Below are 20692 nucleotides of genomic sequence, written 5' to 3'. Positions count from 1 at the left end.
CATGATCTCAGGTTTCATGTTTGTAAGTTTTACGATTGTCCCACCTTCTCAGCCGTGTTATGAGGACCTCGTCACTTGCTAAAAAGTAAACACTCCATTATGATGTTTCTTATATTTGCTGTTGGTGTCTGATATTGCTGTGACTGATGCAGCAACTCTACGGTTTGAAAACTTTAGTAAAAGGGCTGTAATTGATTCCCTGTGATTGAGCATAGTTTGATTAAATTGCCATTTCTGTCCAAGACACAATTAATAGGTTGTTATTGAGCAGGTTTAAAGTTTGCTTTTCTAACTTCCACACCCTCTACTCTCCGAAGGTTTTCTGCAATGCCGGGGGAACATGCCTTAAAGAGACAGCAGCTAAATCGGTTAGTTTCAGGCAGCGAAGAATGAGGAACCACACAAAGGGATGGTAATTGATAAATACAGTTGTTTTTTTTTTACACGGTGAGTCATGCAAAGCTACGCTATGCACACTACAATTACATTTTAAAGATGTGTAGAGTTAATGTTTGAAAGCACATACGACCAAAACTTTCAAAGGATATGTATGTTTAGATAGATAGATAGATAGATAGATAGATAGATAGATAGATAGATAGATAGATAGATAGATAGACAGACAGACAGACAGACAGACAGACAGATAGATAGATAGATAGATAAAATCAACAGGCAAAAAAAATTTTAAGTATTGTTTGGCTTTAGCTTCATAAATGAAGCACCAAACTGCCGAGTGAAGCAGCTGTTTATTTTTATGGAACTACTTATCATTCACTGACATTTGAACATGATGGGGCACAAACAATGACAATGTGTCTGACAAACTTCACTGCGCAGAAGGATCTAGTTCCACTTAACTTAATGTCAGCCTCCCCCTGCCCGCGCTTCCATTCATCCAAAACCAAAAATAACAACCCAAAGCCCAAACACTGTCCTCTCTGTAGCTTCCTGGCACAGACTCTATCTGGCTGGCCTTTCTCTGCAGCCAGTATCAGTGTGATGTGCCAAAGCGACAACTGCATGCCACGCAGATCTTGCCTCTCGTCTCCTCTGCGGCTAGTTAGCCCGTCAGCGCTTTCAGTTGTCTGTTGGTCGGTCCGTCTGTACTCTGTTGGGCTTCTCCAATCACAGGCCTTAGCCTGTGCAGCCCCTAATCCAGCCACGGGCTTTACCCCACCAGCTCAGTGTAATCACACAGCTAATTCACAGGCGGACGGGAGGAAGGCAATCCGTGACGGACGTTTTTTGTGCAACTAAGAATGAGCTCCCCGGTGACCAGAGGAGGTGGTGGAGTGGGAGACTGTCAATGAAGGGGCTGTGAAAAGATGGCTCCGGAAAGGCGAGATGCGAGGGGAATAGATGAATAGCAAAAAAAAAACGACTCCAAGATAGAAGTACGAAATAAGGAAAAATGTTTGGAGTGAATAAAAAAAGGGGGGACATGAATCTGCAGCAGCCTTTTGCCAAGAGAGTGTTGAAAGAGCCATTGTGAGTTGGAACAGTCTATATTACTCAATAAAGGCTTTGATGAAAGGCGAGGCTCTGTATTAATTTGGATAAGAAACCTTTGCCTCCGTGCCCCTTTTCTCTCTCGGCTCCCATCCACGACACCTCTGTGGTTTAAAGCAGTGTTCGGTTTCAGTTCAGCAAGCCAAGTCATTACATTTCAACATGTCGCACCTTTCAGAGGGGGAATTAACTTGTGCTCTTACTTCTTCATTCTCTACACGCTGGGACTCTGGGGTACAGGAGAAGAAAAAAAAAGGTGTTGATTTTAACATTGTCACTTCATGCTCACTTGCATGCATGCCCGTGCATTTTGAATGTACTGTTTGCCCTCTGCTTGTTCTCTCAAGAGAACAGACTTCATTCTGCTAATTTCAGATGAAGGCAGGGGGTGCGAGGCCCCCCGAGCTTGGCCTTCTGCCTGATTTTATTATGGACGTCCCTGTAATAGGGGAAAGAAAATCTCTTTAATACCTCATCGTGTAACATTCAGCAGTTACAGCAAGGAAAGCAGAAATCACAGACTTTGTGTGATAATCTCCATACTACCACGGTCTAGACAAGTATTGATAAGGATTGTAAATATCAGAAAAAATGCGGTAGTCTGTGACGGAGTGGTGACATTTCCAGGGTGTACCCTGCCTTTGGCAGCTGGTGACCTTAAATTGCATTTAGCGAGTATGAAAAATGGATGCATCTTGTAGTGTAGACCCATGGGCACACCCCACTGCTTTAACACCGCCAATCAGCACACAGGTATGGTTGGTTAAAGCCTGCTTAAAGCCAACACAAGTGGCTTACAACAGGCTGTTGTGAGCATTTCTGTGCATTCTGTAAGTTTATATGTGACTGCTTTGATTGTTTTCCTTTTTTCCTTTGAAGGTTTCAAACAATGGCGTCTGAAAGCAAGAAACGGCTCTACGAGTGGGCAGAGCTGATAGATGTCGAGCTGCATTCCCTGTGGGAGAAATTACTGCGAGACAGAGAAGAAATGAGAACACCAGAGGAGATGTCACATATGACCAATAAACTTTTGCAGTTTTGAAAAATCTATGGTTTACATTTCCCTTATAGCAAATTGTGCTGTTAGCTTGAGCCGTCACACTTAAACCACGAAGCTGTTATCTATTTCTGCACTATTTTCTTTAAATTACAGGGAGACATAGCAGACATTCTTTTATGACACTGCACTATGCATTATATAGACATCCACTGTGTACAGACTCAATCTGGGGATTTACTTGTAATTTCTCTGTGTGATTCACTAATGAAATGTTTAATTTATCATGAGAACATTTACTAGCTCTGAAACTATGCTTGGATTGATCACTGCAGGGTCCTGTGGTTCTTTTTATAGTTGTTACTCACTATTCGCATTTGTTTGCTCTGCAGTGATTGGTGGAGGGCAGCTGGATGTGGGGCGGGGCTGAATTTTTTGCTCTGCCGCTACCTTTCAAAGTAAGCCAGAATTTGAAAATGGGTTTGGAGGCTGGCAGCCAGACGAAGTTTAGGGCTGTAATCTGCGCTCATTACCAGCACCCACAACTCTTTCTCTGTGGTAATTCGGCCGACCAAACTCGAGCCTTAAGGGAGAGAAGCAACCTGAGAGAAAGATGCTCCGACTGATAGGATGAGCGGGTAAACTGACACTTTTATGGTGTCAATGTTTACTTAAAGGCTGCGTTGGTGTTGCTGTGTGTATGTTGGCAACTCCGCTTGAAAGTACTGAACTATAAAACCAACACACGAAATGCTTCAGAGGCTTTGATAGTTGCAAAACCGGCAGCCAAACTCAGAAATGGAATTTGGCTGATGTTTTTCTCTTTTGTGTGTGAATGAAAATGTATGGCATGGCTAAATATCAAAACGTATACCCATGCAAACAAACCTCTGACTGCACGAGACAAGACGAAAAAAAATCACGCTTTTTTTTGTCTGTGTGTGTTTGTTTTTTAAAAATCCCACTGATGCTTTTAGATTTGTGGAAATTTGAGGCCAAGTCAACTCAAAGTTACCTTGCTCGCCGTTGCTTAGAACATCGCACTGCTTCTTGCATCTCGTTTTCTCTCCACAATGCCATTCCCACCCACTAACGGATTATCATCGGATTTGGCACCTGCCATGTACAGGACAATATGAATATACATATTATGGGAGAGACAGCAAGCTCAAATTGCCAGCGCTTGCAGTGTTATGGAGTAAAACACACATTAATTAAAATATAGGTAACCACCGAAAACAAATCGTGAAGTAAGAAAGTCAACATGAATGAACATCAGCAAAGAGCCACAGCTGCCACCGCATGAAACCACAGTGAAACTACTCATGTGCTTTCTCACTTTTTCCTGGCCTTCTTCGAGGAAAAGTCCTTGATAAGGTCTCCAAAGTCCAACTCTCTGACCAGTTCGGCCTCTATGGTCATGAGTGACAAACTGTTAAGGTGTCTCTGGGTCATTTTTTTGTCCGAAGTTCATTTTTTTATCCCGGCCATTGGAGAAAATGGCCGCTCTCCCTCGCAGTTTGTGACAGGCAGCGTCAGATACATTCTTACGGCAATGTACACATTAGGAAATGTTGACTGTAATCCACAATCAAGTATTGTTTTAAGCCATTTCGTCAGTCCCATTCTGTCCGTCTGATCTGAAGTGAATCAGTTCATTTCCAAGATCGCTGTCCAAGTCAGCGGGATAGGCTGAAGGCACGTGTGTTCGCTTTGTCAATCAACTCACGGTCAGGTGTGTTTTCCAGCAGGAAAAGAACACCAATTTGCTTCCCAATTTTAAAAACGCACTGTTTGTGTCATCACACATCACTGATTAATCTTAGAATTTCTAAAACATTCAAATGATTTTACCGTCATACTAAATTTTACAAACCACATTCATTTTTCCTTTCTATTTTCTATTCCCCCACCCTTTCGTGGACCAGTTTTGGTCCAATTTATAGGTGCTGAACACTCCATACCTAAAACACGCGACGCTGTCTGGAATGAACCTTTCTGTTCAAGTGTTTCCTGCTGATAATAGAACACATAAAACATATGGAGAGGAGCAGGTGAGAGGAAGAGACTAAAAAAAACGAGAAAGAGAGCTCTTTGCGGCTCCAAACCGGTGCTGGCGTGTGTCTTGATGCCACACAAACACACACACACACTCAAATGCACAAAGGGAAACACATTCGCAAAAATAAGGAAGCAGAGAAAAAGGGTTGGAGGGGGTCAAACCACCAGAGGAAGATGCTGCTCTAGAAGCCTTTATTAACTCTTCTGACAACTCCTGCTTTTAACCACAGTGAGGTCATGTCACACATAGTAAGAAATAGACACAAACACATACGCACACATTCAGTAGATGGCACATACAGCCATCAAATTGGACAGCAACCAAAACTGTTGGTGGCACCTGCACTTTTGTGAGCTGTTCCCTCTTATTTAGCCGTAGAATCCCTCCCATAGAACACACACACACATTTGGTTTTGCTTGTAGACTGCGCTTAGCAGGAGACGGTGTGTGTTACCTGTTTTAGTTGTGGCCAAGCTCTTAGAGGGGGTGGGGGCAGGATTAAGCCAGCTGGTTGACATTGTGCCAACACTAAAATCAAGTGTGAACACACATTCCACCACCACACGCTCAGAGGCAAGAGCACACACGGGTCCACCATTGGAAGGTGTTGCTTTTGTTCATGCCTATCTGCAACTGTTATCCTACAGCCCACTTTGATAGTGTGTGGACATGCGCGTGTGTCGATGTGCTTATTAAGCGTGTGTGTGTGTGCATAAGACATCTGCTGAATTACTGTATGTAAATAAATCAGAAACGCACACCTTGTGAGATTAGTCACTTCAGAAATTGGCTGATGTGTTAACGTAGCTTTTCTGTGGAGACACTCGGCATTGGGAAGGCAAAAAACAATGCGTGGGTGCGTGCGTGTGTGTGTGTGTGTGTGTGTGGAGGGTGTCCAGTTTTCCTGCGAACGATGTGAAATTACAAATTGTTGGTGGGTTAAGAGGGGTTACCATTAGCTTAAAGTGGTGTTTTCTGAGCTGTGCAGTTTACAGCAAAGATGTTTGCTACCCATGGAGAATTCTTTACACACAAACACACACACACACACACACAATCCATGCAGACTACGAAAATGTCTCCAGCAGGGGTGTCATTTCTTTTCACATCGACAATTTTTGTGTTTTTTCTTTGAGTGTGTGTGTGAGTATGCGCTTGTTATCTTCCATGTTGTAGTTTTTACGGTGATCTGAGTTTGTTTGTGCACATTTGTATTAGCCTGCATTCATTTCAACTTAATGCACCTGATAAACCGGCATGTTTTTTTTTCCATCGCATTTGCATATGTGCTCCTGTGGTCAGTAGGGTGATCTAAGGGCCACTGTTCGAACACAAACAGACATGAAAGCAAAGCGCCGAGTCAACACAACAGCTGCAGACTGACGCATTGTTTGTGATGAAAAGCCGACGCTGTTGAATTAAGGCAGGGGGGAAAAAACAGCATGGCTTAATTACTGTCGCATAATACCAATTATTTTGTCTCCACACCCTTATCTTAATTACTTCAAAAGACCAACTTCAATTAGGACGTGAAAACTGCATCTAGAAACTGGCAGTCCAATCCCTGGCTCCCCACGGAGGCAACGTCACTCAATTACACACACACATACACACTCAATTACTGTCTCACACAAGCTGAATCTTACCAACAAATTTGCTGATAATTAATTAACATGCCAGGCATAATATTCAGCATAAATAAATGAGCATTGTTCCAAAAACGAGGATGAAAGCGTGGCAATTAATTCCCTGAATCAGTGCAGAGTGAAGCAGTCGCCGTCCAAATCATTTCTTGTGACTCTGATGAAATGTCAGCAATTTATCTCATCAGTGGGCTTGAATAAGAGTGATGAGAAGTCATGTGTTTCAGCGGCAAAAAACCAGGTCGCAAAAGACGTCCGAGTGGAGGAACAAGCACAGACTAATAATAACCCGACTTGAATTTTACTTCAGGTGTCCTCTTCTTTTGTTGCTCCTTTAAAACCCCCTAAATGCTACAGGATCATTAGGTAATATTTCCAGCGGACAGTTATAAAAGAGCTCTCATTCTGTGCTTTTATGTCCATAAATCCAGCATTCATGCTGCTGTCATTTATAATGGATTGAATTAATTATAGAACAACACTGAGTTTTGAATGATGGCTTGGGAGAAAACTTTTTTGTAAAACTTCAGTACACTGAAAGTACACTGACATTTGGGACAATAAATTATACATAGATTTTATACACACTCCAGCATTTTATTTCTACTTAAAACTCCTCTGGGTTCATAAATTCATCCATATTCAGTAAATAGGGTGAATCTGGTAATCTGGGCCCATCCACATCTCCACCCAGCAACCTATCGAATCACGCCCTGTCTCCTCATACCCATGCTGCGCTATGCATTGACAAAATCTGGTACTGGGGTAATTCTGCCGTACATGTTTGAAGCAAAGAGTAATTCTTAAGAAGAAGAAGCTGAATTTGTGTGCAACTGATAACTACCGGGATGTTAATATTCACTTTCTATCACTTTTAACGAAATAAGAGCCATGCAACTTGCTTTGGCCTGCTGCAGCCCTGAAAGTCTTATGAGTTGAGAGCAGGAATTATGGGCAGGGGTGATACTTTGCGATTGTTTGAACAGTGTCAAACTTAATAGTTAGTTTGGTTGTAAAACTCAGCTATTTTAGGTCAAATTTGCAAAGCAGCTGTCTCAAAAATGAAGACTGCAGACCGGCATACTCTCCAGAATCTCCAATCTAATCCACCTCAGTCGTAGTTATACATCTTTGGGTAAGACATGAAGACTTACTTGACGTGATTTCATGTTATCATAGCCATAAACGGAATATGTAAGGGCTGCCATCCTCACAACAAGTCAATTTTCCTCATTGCTTCCACCGTCTTTTCCACTTAACTTTACTAACCGGTACTAACTTCTCCTGTAGTTTGTATTAGCATCTCATTTCATCAGTTGCTCTTTGCTCACGCAAATTATCTGTAACCCCACAGAGCAAGCAGTCAGAATTGGTTCCTTTCATATGTTATGTAGTACATACCGACCTTTAGGCAACAAGCATGCTTGCCAAAATTGACGTAACAATAGCTGTCTTTCAGGGCACTTTGGTGTTGTGATACACTTACTGATTTTCGTAGCTTGAACAATCGAAAAAGATGGTAAAATGAATGTAGATGTCACAAAAACATCAATTACTTGAAAAAAACTCATATAATGGCCATGTTAAAAACTGATTTTGAACTGAGGGGGACTTTAAGATCTTGGATGCAAGAGGACATTGAGCAACTTCCTGATACTTCTGCAGAGATAAGACCTCAGATATAAACTATGGCCTGAACAGTTTAAGTGTTAATTATGAATCTCTTCTGCTGGCGTGGCCTGTTTGATTTTTCCCAAACTTTCTAGTCAACCAGGTTTAGGAATGGTTGCAAAACTGCCGAATACTTATTTGCTTGAATAAAAAAATCTGGACTTATTGTATGCAAATGTTGCTTAAAGTCTGCCAAGCACTCGACATGCCCATCTCTCAGCTCCTTCTAGGCAGCAATGAGCTGTTGACACAGTGTTGTCTCCTCTTCTGAAACACCCTTCAGAGTCCTCTTCTGAGCTAAAAAGGGTTTAATGTGTTTATATGTGTGTGTGTATGTAGTGGAGGTGAGGGAGTGCAACCAAAAAAAATAAAGGGGGTGATACTCGGGGTGTGTTTGTGAAGAGATGAAAGATAATGCGGACCATCAGGTCACATGTCTGGCAACATAACGAAGGGCTGGGAAGCGTTACCATCCTGAACCTGGAGAGGGGTGGAGGCCGGGTTACATGTTGGAGAGGCTCTTTTCTGGTGGGCTAATAAGGCAGTAGGTGGGAGGTGGTGGGGTGTTCTTGTCCCTGACCCATGTCTAAGTGGCGCTGCAATGTTTACTGTGAGGAAGGAAGCTGTCAACTATGTTTGCTCCCATCTCAGCAAGAAGGAGCAACTCCTCACCCACCCCCCAAAATACAGAGACAGACACCAGTGTGCAGTACATTTCTGAACGCTGGAAATCAAAAGCAAGAAAAGGGGATATTTCTTCGACTGACTCCATTTAGTCTGCATTGGTCTGTCTGAAAGAGCGTATGCCGACCTGGAGCGACGGGCCTCCCCTGCAAGGGCCCAGAGGTGATTGACAGGCTTTCTACTGGAGGTTTAGAGTTTCCCCCTGGTGTAAAATCCCTGTGGCTTTCCACCAAAGGGTGAGTGCATTCCTGACCAGGTCATGAACTGACCACCTTTACCACCCTTCAACCCCCTTCTCCAAAACCACCACAAACCACTCAAGCCCCATCCTTGGGCTGCAGAGTAACGTCCAGTTTATTCATCTGTGACTCGGGTACATTTAAATTGTGCCCTAATTCTAGACTACCATAAAAGTTCGAACCGCGTTTTTGGGGTATGCTTTTTGTTCATATTGAAATAGGTAACAATTTCTAATTCAGGATTTGTCCAAGATTACTGGAGCCCTTTTTACACTGGTAAAAAAAAAAAAAAACACAAAACGGACAACACCTTTCTTTGAAATGAAATCTGAATGTGTATTAATTTACTGTCAGTAACGCTTCAAATGGCTTTGCAGTAGCTGGGAGTTTTTATTGGCTGGAAAGGATTCAATTGGCTTGTTTTAACGGATGTACCATTTGTACAATTGAGCGCACTACTTTGGTGAAAAAAATAGTTTGAGCTTTATTTGCAGTAACCCCTTGTTCAGCAGTAAGTTTCCTTATCGTGTACCCCTTTTGTAATATTTATTTTCCATTTAACTAATCGAATTATGGTAAAGATAGATTACAGAGGGGAGAAAAAAAACGTAAATTAATTTTCAATACCACTGACAGCCACTGGGTGCAGATACCAAAAGCTCAGCGGCTTTAATAGTTTTATTTTTTAAAAGGCGTGAACTTTTATGATGATATACTAACTTAATTAATTTGGCACCCACGTCGTTAACATGGCATTAACTTATGTTTCACTCCCTTTGTTCTGTAATTCATTGGATTCAGTGAAAAAGAGAAAGTTTCTTTGAGGGGGCATGACTCACTTTATTTACATGCCTAAGTCGATGGGACTCGCTGACAAACCTGGAGGCTCCTTAACCTATGTACTTGAATAAGGTGCACTTTTTTTTTAACTTATCATTGTTATTTTGTCCTTCATTAGTGGGTGGGATGGGTGATACATTTTCGGCCACTGTGGTGTTCATTTGCTTCTTACGTTAACTTTTTGGTTCCCTTTAATCACAGCTTCCTCTACAGATACTTGAGATTCTGATATTCCATTTTTTGTCAGGTGGCACATCACCAGTAAAAAGTTTGATCACACGTACCAATTAGTTTTGAGTTGAGTTTGTGTCCAAGCTATTGAGTGGTAGTGTATATGGTAATTTTTTTTAATCTAAATGCACTACATATGCAGTTTTAGTCTCAGTAGAATCTGTATCATGCACCCAGAAAGTTGGTTTTGATGAGTGGAGACTATAATTATCACAATTGTTACAATCAAGTGTCTCAATCAAGCTAGGTAACTCGTCTTTGTGTTAGGTGATAACATAAAGCTTCTCTTTATTGTCCAGTTAGTCGGTTCTGCCAATCGGAATGACACAGGGTCAGTCCTTTTCTTCTCAAAATGTGTCCAGCCTTTCGTGATTTGTGCACAAGCAGAATAACACAAAAGCACATGCGTTTTAGGACTTATTTCGCTACCCCTCACAAATATAACATGACATCCTTACAGAATTATTGTCTCTGTTTCAGTTTGTATTGTTGTGCCTGTGGGTGGGGTGGTATGGATGGATTAATGTCTTGTTGTTAACACTTTGTTCTTTTTTTTTTTTTAACCTGGCAACATTTCTGAGCCTACGACTCCTTAATTTCTCCCCTACGCTCCCATACTACCACACACACACACACACACACACACACACAGACACACGCACACACACATTCATGCATGGAGATACGCCCCGAGCCCAACCCTGGCACCTCTCAGGCCTACCTCTGGGCCTGAGTGTGATGAGCTGCACCCATTCCTACCGCTTGTGCTCTCAATCTCTATCTCGACCCCAGCAGAAAGCCGAGGAAATTACGCGCCTTTTTCCTGGAATGTGATTAGATTCCTGATGTTGGCAGCCACACATCTCTCTGTTTTTTAATTGGGTTCTGAGGCGCAACGAGATTAGCCTTGTGACATCATCGATGGTGTGTGTTGCGTGTGTGTGTGTGTGTGCGTGTGTGTGGGGAGGTTGGTGGTGTCTGCTGATAAGAAATGGAATGGGGGGGGTTGTCAGGGGTTTGCGTGGATGAATCCCCCACTCCCCAGTGGATGATGCTTACTAATAAGGTCGATGAGCTTTTTTTTTTTTCCCCCTTACATATCTGTGAATGAGCTAGCACATATACATATACAGCATGGAGACTAATTTGTTTGCTTTTGTTTGTTTGCAAGATTGCCATGTTATAGTTTATTGCATGTTAAACATTCATACAGAATTAGTCACATCTCTTTAGTGTCAATCTGGTAATAATTGCTTCGATTGAAAAGGTTTAACAAGCACGTGGTATTGCTTGCTTCCACCATAAATACTGATTAAAATCAATCATTTTCAAAAAGCCACTGACTCTCTAATTCATACATACGATCCGTAGCTGTTTGCTGTCACATGAATTTGAAGCCATTCAAAAACAGATAAAATGTTTGGCATTTTCACAACAAGAAATATAAGTATATTGTCATTTTCAAGGGATGTCAGGGACGAAAAAGACAGCGTCTCATGATACGATAAAAAAAAAACTTTGGTCAGTTTGAAGTAAGCGGTTTACCAAAAACTGAAGGAATGGTAAATGTTAAAAGCACTCCTTACACAGGACACATACCTCGACATACAGCTACAACATTAGAACGCACAACCAATCTGACTGTTATATATTGCATGTAAAAAATCCACATAGTCATCTGGTATCAGAAGTGAAACCAATACAGAGGTGGCATAACGGTGCAATACCACTCAGCTCTGGTTCCAATAGACTCCTATTAAAAAATGCCCACTTTTTTCATCAGATACTTAAAGGGGAAGTTCGGTTTTTTTAAACCAATATTTCTTTCAGTCATTAAGGTGTCATTTGCTTGACTATCTCTTGTTGATCAAAGTACTGCTGGCCGTTTTAAAAGATGTTAGGCCTCGTAGTCAAACTTTTTGTGCAGTCAGGTTTTGAGTATCCCTTTTTGGTTCCACCCACTTGTTCAAATATGGTCAGTTCTGGCATCTGAGCCGTCAGAATGGCAGTTAAACTAATGGGTGATGTCACATTGTTCTGGTCCACTTTTCATACTGTGAACACTTTTTTACATTTGACATTTTACAATGCAGTGTTCTGCTGGGTAACATTGTAACATGGCATGCATATGCATATCCCTCTGACACACACCCCCTACCCGGATATTATTGCACACCACTTACATGCAGCATCCCCTAGCAGGTCAAAGTGTCTTGTTACACTGCAGAAACTGCTAAGGAACTGCCTAAGGAACACAATACAGAGCGTAGACCCAGTCTACAAGCTCCCCGGATCCCATTTTGATTCAGCTTCAGGAGGAATGCACCAGAACAAGCCAGATTCATTAAGGCCGCATTCCGAAACCCCACGTGATCTTCTGCTAGTGTCACCACATGACAGCCCAGAAATCTTAGGTGCTTTCTCAAAGTCGAAGGAAGATCTTTAACTGCTATAATTCTGGGATACCACATCATAAAAATCCTACTGAGGTACTTTTCTTTTTGTTTAGTGAAATTTCAAGGATGCTTCGGTGTATCCTCTGTGTTCTTAAAGCACCAACAGTCCTTTGCGCACATCTAAGACAGTGCAAACGACCAATGGAGTCAAGTCGGGACATTGCATCTAAATCTAATTATTTTCACCATAAAGTTGTTTCCTTTGCAATGTGTTCCACCAAAACAACAGCAACGTATGAATTGTAAGTATAAATGGCTGTAAAGTACCAGCTATTTGCTATGAATCACTACATATGTTTGTGTGGCATACAGAGCCATAGTTAATTTGATTTCCCATTTTGGACAGCTCATGTTCAGGGTGGTGAAATGGGAATAAATAAGTTTACCTACTTTTGCTCTTTGCAGGTAAGAAGGGAGGGTTAGAAGGGTGTAATTGATGTGTGAATATGTTATGTGGTATTTTATAATCCCGGTTGGACTTAATGTGATTTTGTTTATAAACGTTACTTGTTCAGCGAACGTAATGTACTGAGGATGGCTGGCCAGTGGTTAGTGTTGGTTGCCTAGCAACCTCGAGCGCCCGTTAAGCTGGAGAATAGTAGTCGATCTGCGCTGCTCATGCGTAGTTTATGATTTAAGAAATAAATAACTTAAAATAGATATATAATTAATTTGGTTAATATGACAATGTTTATGTGGTACTTTATAATCCCAGTTGGACTTTGTGATTTTGGTTATGAACGTTACTTGTTCAGCGAACGTAACGTATTGAGAATGGCTAGCCAGTGGTTAGTGTTGGTTGCCTAGCAACCTCGAGCGCCCGTTAAGCTGGAGAGGAATAGAAGTTGATCTTAAAAGCTTGCGCTGCTCATGTTTAGTTCATGGTTTAAGAAATAGATACATGATTAATTTGGTTAATATGACAATGTTTGGGAGACGTGATTGACTGACTGTGTATTTCAGAAATAAGTTGATATTGAATGTACTTGATGAAACTGGTTTTTGAATAGTGATGTAAAATACATAATTATTTGTTTTGATGTTGGTGCTGATGTTATTAGAGAACGAGAACACACCTGTGAATGTGAAAGAAGCTGTGTGTGGCGAACAGGAATAAATAAGTTTACCTACTTTTGCTCTTTGCAGAACAAAAATCATTACAACAAATTAAATGTGTAGTGGAGGCAGTCTTCACTCTGCACCACGCTACATTTGCTTAATAAGATTCAAATGGACCTCAGCGCTCCACATATGTTCTGGAGTTTAATCTTTTTGCCTCTTTTAGTAAAGATGGTGAGGTGTAAGTGTATATTTATACAAATCAATCCAAATTCACTCTCATTGAACACTCATGGTTTCGTTTGTCAGGCAGACATCTTAACGCCTCAGAAAACTGTGATTAAAATCAGCTCATTAGGACTACGTGTCAACTTACAGTCACTTAAAAGAATTTCCAGACTGCCCCTCTGATAAAATCCTTTTAGAACTGAAGCAACATCTGACAAAACCATCATTCGTGTAACCTTTGAGACGACGTCTGTGCAGTGAATTCTGCAATACATACAAAATATCTGGAACGTTTAGAACTTTCTTCTACTCCTGTGTAAATGTGCTTGGTGAATTAAATGGCTAGCCCAACTCTACCTGAAGCTTGGCTCCACTGTGCATGTAACCATGCTGAATTTTGTGTTGGATCAGTATTAGTATTAACACCTTCTTAATAAATTGACTTGAACACAAAAAAATATACCAATTTCAATAGGAAAACCTTTCCATTCTTTCCTTTCCTCTCTGGATTATTGAAAAAGGGCGGAGCAATGTCCTGCATTAACTAACTGCCACTAGTTCCAGCCACGTCACCATGCTCACACATCTCACCAAAATGATGACTATGATGATTTCATAGTTGTTAAGTGTGATATACCTTTCTCACTTTCTCTGATCTCTGTTGTTATGCCTGATGTGAATTAAATCAGTTTCTGTTTAGGTTCCCATTATGATGCATGAGTGTGATCTCAGTATGTAAGGCTCTGAATTGTCAGTTGATCTGGCCAAAACTTTCACCTGCATTAACACTGAAGGTCACGAAAAGTGTGAATGGTAGTGGTGGTGGTGATGGTGGTTTGCAAAGGTCTCCCACAATTCACATCCTCACCCCCGCCACCCCCACATCTCCCCCATTAGCTTGCATCCCCTCCTCCTCGGGCCAGAGAACAATCATCCTGGCGTCTGATACTTCCTGCCCGGCAATAATTACCCCACCTAATTAAAACTTAATTGCTGGCCTCTCCGACCGCCATCTTAAATGAGCAATGGGAGCCGGAGCGGGGGCGTAAGCCTGCTGGGATGTTTATGTGGATGGCAAATTGGTTTATCCCTATCAGATTCCTCAGTCCCTGGCCCCGCACATGCTACTGCACCGCTCTACTGCCCAGAAACAGAAAGAAAGGGAGAGGGCTTAATGTGATGGAGGCCAGACAAGGCCTAATGAGATATACTTTTTTTCTTTGCTTCTTTAAACCACACTTTCACTCTCAGTTTCGATTAGTTGGCTTAAAGGAGCAAGTATCCGGGTGTCTGGACAAGTTGTTTTCTTATCCGGCGATGAAAAGTTGGCCTTAAAAGAGGAGAAAGGAGAAGGTTTTGGGGGCGGAGAAAGAGGGAGAAAGAGACAGAGATAAGGAAGTTAGGATTCATGGCCCCACTGCAAAATCATCAGGGGGTAAATGAAAGAGGAAATGCTGTGTTAATCGCTATGGATTCTCATAATTGTTACGATTAAATTTCATAATTGACTAATGGCCAGCTGCGGCTTACATTACACGCAGGATAAATACATCACATTAAACATGCAAGCTGAGAGGAGATGAGTCGAGATGGATGGACAGATAGGACAGAATGGATGGATAGATGGACATATGCGTGAGGCTTTATAGGCCTGAGAGCACTGCGTGGCACACGAGTGAAATGGAGGGAGCTCGACAGAACATGAGTGAGATCAACAAAGTAAGAATTATGACGGTGATGGAGCAGAGGAGGAAAATAATGGGGAGATTTGTGAAAAGGTGGAGGCAAAAAAATATGGAGAGGGTAAAGGGAGAGGGAGGCTAGAGATGCATGGCTTCAAGGGGTTATTAGGCTGGGTGCCAGGGAGTTTTTTTTTTTTTTTTTTTTTTTATGCCACACTCCCTTCTTCCTGTGAACTCTGATTTCCCTAAACCCCATCTCTTGCCATCCTTCACTCTTGAACTCTCCCTGCTTTTGCCTACCTTTCTTCAACTCCGTTCCAGGGAAAAACGAGTGAAAGGCGGTTGTGATGAGCAGATAGGAAAGGCCGACAAGGGGAAGGGAGGCGGCGTCAGAGGTGGAGGTGTGGAGGCAGGGAGAAAGTTGGAGGGTGATTAGAGAGAGATGACAGGTGACATCCATAAAGGGATTACGGAGCAGGCCTCAAAGACAGGGCCCTAATCCTGGCTTTGTACAGGCACAGATAAACAGCTCCACTGATGGCTTGCTCTCTTAAAAAGTGAACATGAGCAACACAAATAACTTCCTAATTCCCCCTTTGTAGAAGTGAGTGCACGCTACAACACAAAATAAGTTCCCTAATTCTTCCTTTGTACAAGTGAGCCCGAGAAGCACAAAATAACTTGCTCTCGAGGTGTTTGTGAACAGGATGCTCTGTAAGAGACGAGAGTGACTGGGGGTGTGTTTGCGGGGGGCCCCACAAAGTGTCGATATGTGTCTTGGAAATGCACGACGTAGCTTGTCATTGCAGGGACTTTTGAAAGATTTTCGGGTTTGAATTCACTTAGGATTCCGAATTAAAGAGAAGGTATTTTTGTGTTACTCTGCAGCTCTTAAAAACGCACATGTTTGGGAATGCGCGCGGTTGTCAGTTTGTGGTGTAATTAAGCGTTACCTTAAAAACAGAGAGGCAGAACACACACACACCACACACACCTGTGCTCCACAGACAGGAAAGACCACAAACTGAAAGTTTGGTTTCCCATACGTGTGAGCCTAAACTCAGCGGATCAAAACAGGCCCCAACATGGCCGTTGGCTGTTGTTTAGGGCACCACTGAAGTGACAAGTTTTCATTTCTAAAGCTAAAAGGTGTACTTTTTATATCTGACCTTAACCGTGCAATACATAAACTCAACCAATCAAGAGTGCCAACAAGCTAGAGATAGGAAATAGGATTGAACTTGAGTCTGTTTCCTGACAGATTAATACCACTGGCCACGCCCTCTTACCTCCTTAAAAGGGAGTTTGTGGATGCTGAAAGTGGCAAACATGACTTTTGCGACAGTTTCGTGCATTGCAAACAAAGGCATGCCATGATTTGTGAGAGACTAACATAGACTTGAAATTTTGAGCCGTCCTTGTTAAACTGTCACCTTTACAAATTTATGCACCAAAGCATCAACTTTTTTTCCCCTTTTTTTCCCCCCTATTACCAGTATCAATCATTTTCCCCCTCAGCTGATTCCAGGTAAATTTAACACACAGCAGTTTGGGAAACTGTCAGGAAGTGTAATCTATTGTTTTGTGGTGTTGGACACAACTTTTTTTAGTGTGTGTTGATGGCGTGTCTTCAGAAATCGAAAGCACCACAGTTTGTGAGCCGTTGACATCTGGCTGAAGCCCAAGAAACTTGTTTTAAACTCCTCACTTCACTGCTTGGTTATGTTAAGCCTTAAGTCAGGTTTAGGTTAGGGTGAGTTAAACCATCAAAGTTTCAGAAAATATTGTTGAACCCCCCTCAACATCTAGGAATGTTCGTGGCGGCTCGAATGCAGGCACAAATCACCTGAAATGAGAAACAAGGCACAGTTTGTGTCCTTTTGCACGTTAAAAAGGATTTTGTTTTGTGTCTATTTCACGATTTACCATCAGACTATTACCAAAGTTGCAATAAACAACACAACTGTAATATCTATTTCTAAGACGACAGTCAGGCTCCGTTGCTCTCTCCTTTGCAGGAAAAATCTTATGAATCTTGAAAAGTTCTATTTAGTATTAAAATATGTAAAAACGGAATTAAAGAAAAAGGCCTGTCAGTCAAGTTTTGTGTTTGAAAGAAGATTCTAATTTTTACTTCAAAATGTATATTAGTTATAAATATTCTCTTTGAGTGCAGTTAAACTGTACCGCAGTATGAAAACCATATTGGTCTATCTTCACCAAGGCCAGTTGGTATATTCTGGTGTTTAACATTCAGGCCAAGCTGTAGACTTTTATCTTGGTTAGGAAATCATGAGCAGCCCAGCCCGGCCCATGGTTTGCCACTTTCAGACACTGACAAACTTATCTCATTCACAGGCAAAAGTGATTGCTGAGAGCATGTTTTACTCATTCATAGTCCTCGCCCATGTATCTACCCCCTGTCCAGGGATTCAAACAGGCAACTTTACTGTATCAGACCAATTTTAGTGAACAGATAGGGTTTTGATTACAGCGCCACTTATCTGACTGGCTGTGAAAGCCGCCCTGCTCCCTCTGGCCTTCTCTTTCTTCCTTTAAATATGCACGGCCAAATCTCTATCTGCCATTTCACACTTTCCCTTTCATCACCCTCCATTACCTGGTAATGAACAGATCCTTGCTCTTTCTTCTCTCCCCCTCTCTGTTAAGTTCATGCAAATTCGGCCATAGTCTCTTTGCCACCGACACTACTGGCGGTGACTTTGTAAAGTGTGTAAAAGTGAAGGAGAGCAGAGGTGGAGGTCTGGTTAATGACTCAATTTTCTCTTTCATGGCTCTTTCAGGGCGTCTGCAGCGGGATTCCTCCCCTAAAGCTCCGCGGGTTGGGGACACAGGCGCTTTAATGAAACGTGCAGGCAAACTTAATCATGACTAGATGTGTGGGATTGATGCAGAAACAGGTCAAGCATTGACAGGACAGCTATTTTGGGGGATTTTCAAATGCACTGATACTGAGTGAAGTTGAGTGTGGGTGTGACCAGGGAATAGGAGGAAAATAAGCAAACCACAGCTACAAATACACACAGGCGCATAAACATGCACGTCCCCGTCACACTCTCACGCTACACTCTCGTACACACACCTCAGCCCCCTCTAATAATCCGCTAATCCTGTTTATCATCAGCCAGCTCTTCTTAGTGTGAGCGATACATGAGAGAAATCATTCTCACAAACACACTCCAATGTGCAGAGCTGAGATACAGTATAAATACACACATCTCTATTTCTTGATTTCTTCCTCAATCTTCACTCCCGTTTTTGCTATTTTCCTCGGCGCTCTGTTATGCATCAGTTATGCAGTTACACATCACAATCCCACATCAATGCCCAGCCTCTCAGAAATGGAAGTGTTTGCTTCTTGCTTCTGTGTCTGAAGAGTTTCACTAAGCTGTGGAGAGCTCCCTCATTCTCTCTTCTCATTGGTTTTTTGCTCCACACACAAACACACGCACACACGCGTGCACACATACATGAAAATTGAGAATACCATATGGGACATTGCAAAATAATTTCATCCTAGAATACAGCTGAACTTTTTCTTCCCTCCCGAATAAAAAAAAGAAGCACATTTTCTCCAGTATTCCCATCTGAAAAACAGGAATATATGGTATAATCACAGATGATCCAGGCTCGGGTGCTTAAGCTTGCCATAAATCTATATTTTTTAAATTTCTCTTTTAGGGTGCCGATACTAAAAAGGGCTAAGTACGTTGTAAATATAGCCATTATCGCCATTACTCATTTCATAAAGTAATCTGTGGCGCTTAAGGGGTCATTGGAGGAATTGCTGTTTGGCTGCTCAGAAGCATAGAGCAGGTTTACTCAAGCCTGCTGTTGTGTAACTCTTGCATGTCTTATCTTTGAAGGAAAAGAGAGTTGAGAGGCTTGTGTGAGAATACGGGGGGGGGATACTGTGGATAGTGCTTTAACACTTTTTTAGTCTGAGCTTCAGCTTTGTAAACCTGCAGAACTTTAAAGGGACACAGAGTTTGGTCTGACACCTGAACAAAGCCTGATATCAGATTTTCTAGGGCAAGTTCCAAGTGTTTTTTTCTTTTCTTTCCTTTCTTTCTGTTTTTCTACTGGAATGATGAATCGAAAAAGTTGGAGAATATACTTCCCAATAACAGGCCAAACAACTGCATGCACTTAAAGCACGTAAACAAGATCCTGGAAAGCTAAACAAGTGTCATTCATTGAAAATGACTGAAAAAGACACAAGGGGTCATCTGCTAAATGGAAGGTCGTTTATTGGCTTGGTCAATGGATCTATGTCAAAGTGTCCTTGGGCATATATACTGAGCTCCAGTAATGTTGTATGAATGTGGGTTTTCCCATTTAGAAATATTACTTTTTTACCCCCTAATGCAAATCCAAGCGTGTTTCCTGCAGTCCAACATTTGAAATGTACTTTAGTATAAAAGGAAAAAAAAAATCCTGACACAAAGCCTTCACCATGACAAAATATTCAAACATTCAAACTATGAGGAAAATTTACTGCACTGAATTTGCTCCATTTGCAGTGGTATCTTCTATTCTTGTTCTCTACATTATATTTCTCTCCGTCTTGTCTGTTTATGTTACTTCTTTATCTTGTTTCATCTATCGAGAGCCGATGGAGACACCGAGGGGTCTTCACTTGTTAAGATTATTTATGTAATATCCCTGTAAACTGAAATCAATCTTGATGTTTGAAAGCCCAACAGTAATGGAAAATAATCCCATCAAATACATACATTCTAGACTAGTAAAGTGCCTTTACAAATATTTGAGTTGCGCAGAACCATCTGAGAAGTCGCCTCTAGAAACTGTTTGGAAAAGTGAAGGAACTTTCAAGGGAATACTGGGCGTGGGATTGGATGAACCATCTGCCTCTTCACCATCTGAAACTGACCCGTGTAAGACAGTAAGACAGACAAGATAACAGAGTTATATGTTGTTTTTTTTTGTTTTTTTTCACTCTCTGTACACATCACTACGATACATTTTATTCTGAATATCTCCTCTGTGGAAGCTCTGAGTTCGATTTTTAAATGTCCTGAATCTGCATTTTCATTTTCAATGTGGATGAAATGGCCAAATGATCATTAAAAAGCGACATTTTGGAAAATATTTAATGTGTCTGCGGGCAAGGCCACATATCTTCCATGAACTACGCATTGGCGGGACCACACTTATCTTGTCCTCGTCTTTAAATTTGATCCTAAATACCTGTAAAGTGTCAGGGCTGCACAGTTATGAAGCTGTTGCATTGAGTTTGGGGTAAGTTCTGCAGCACATTCAGGAGCGCATTGTGTCATCGTTGCCACCCGCTGACATCGCTGACAAATACAGCTCAGAAAATTGACCAAAATGTTTGGCTGTAAT

Source organism: Odontesthes bonariensis, chromosome 8 (genome assembly GCF_027942865.1).
Source record: "Odontesthes bonariensis isolate fOdoBon6 chromosome 8, fOdoBon6.hap1, whole genome shotgun sequence".
NCBI lineage: Eukaryota > Metazoa > Chordata > Actinopteri > Atheriniformes > Atherinopsidae > Odontesthes > Odontesthes bonariensis.
This window is presented reverse-complemented; position numbering follows the sequence as displayed.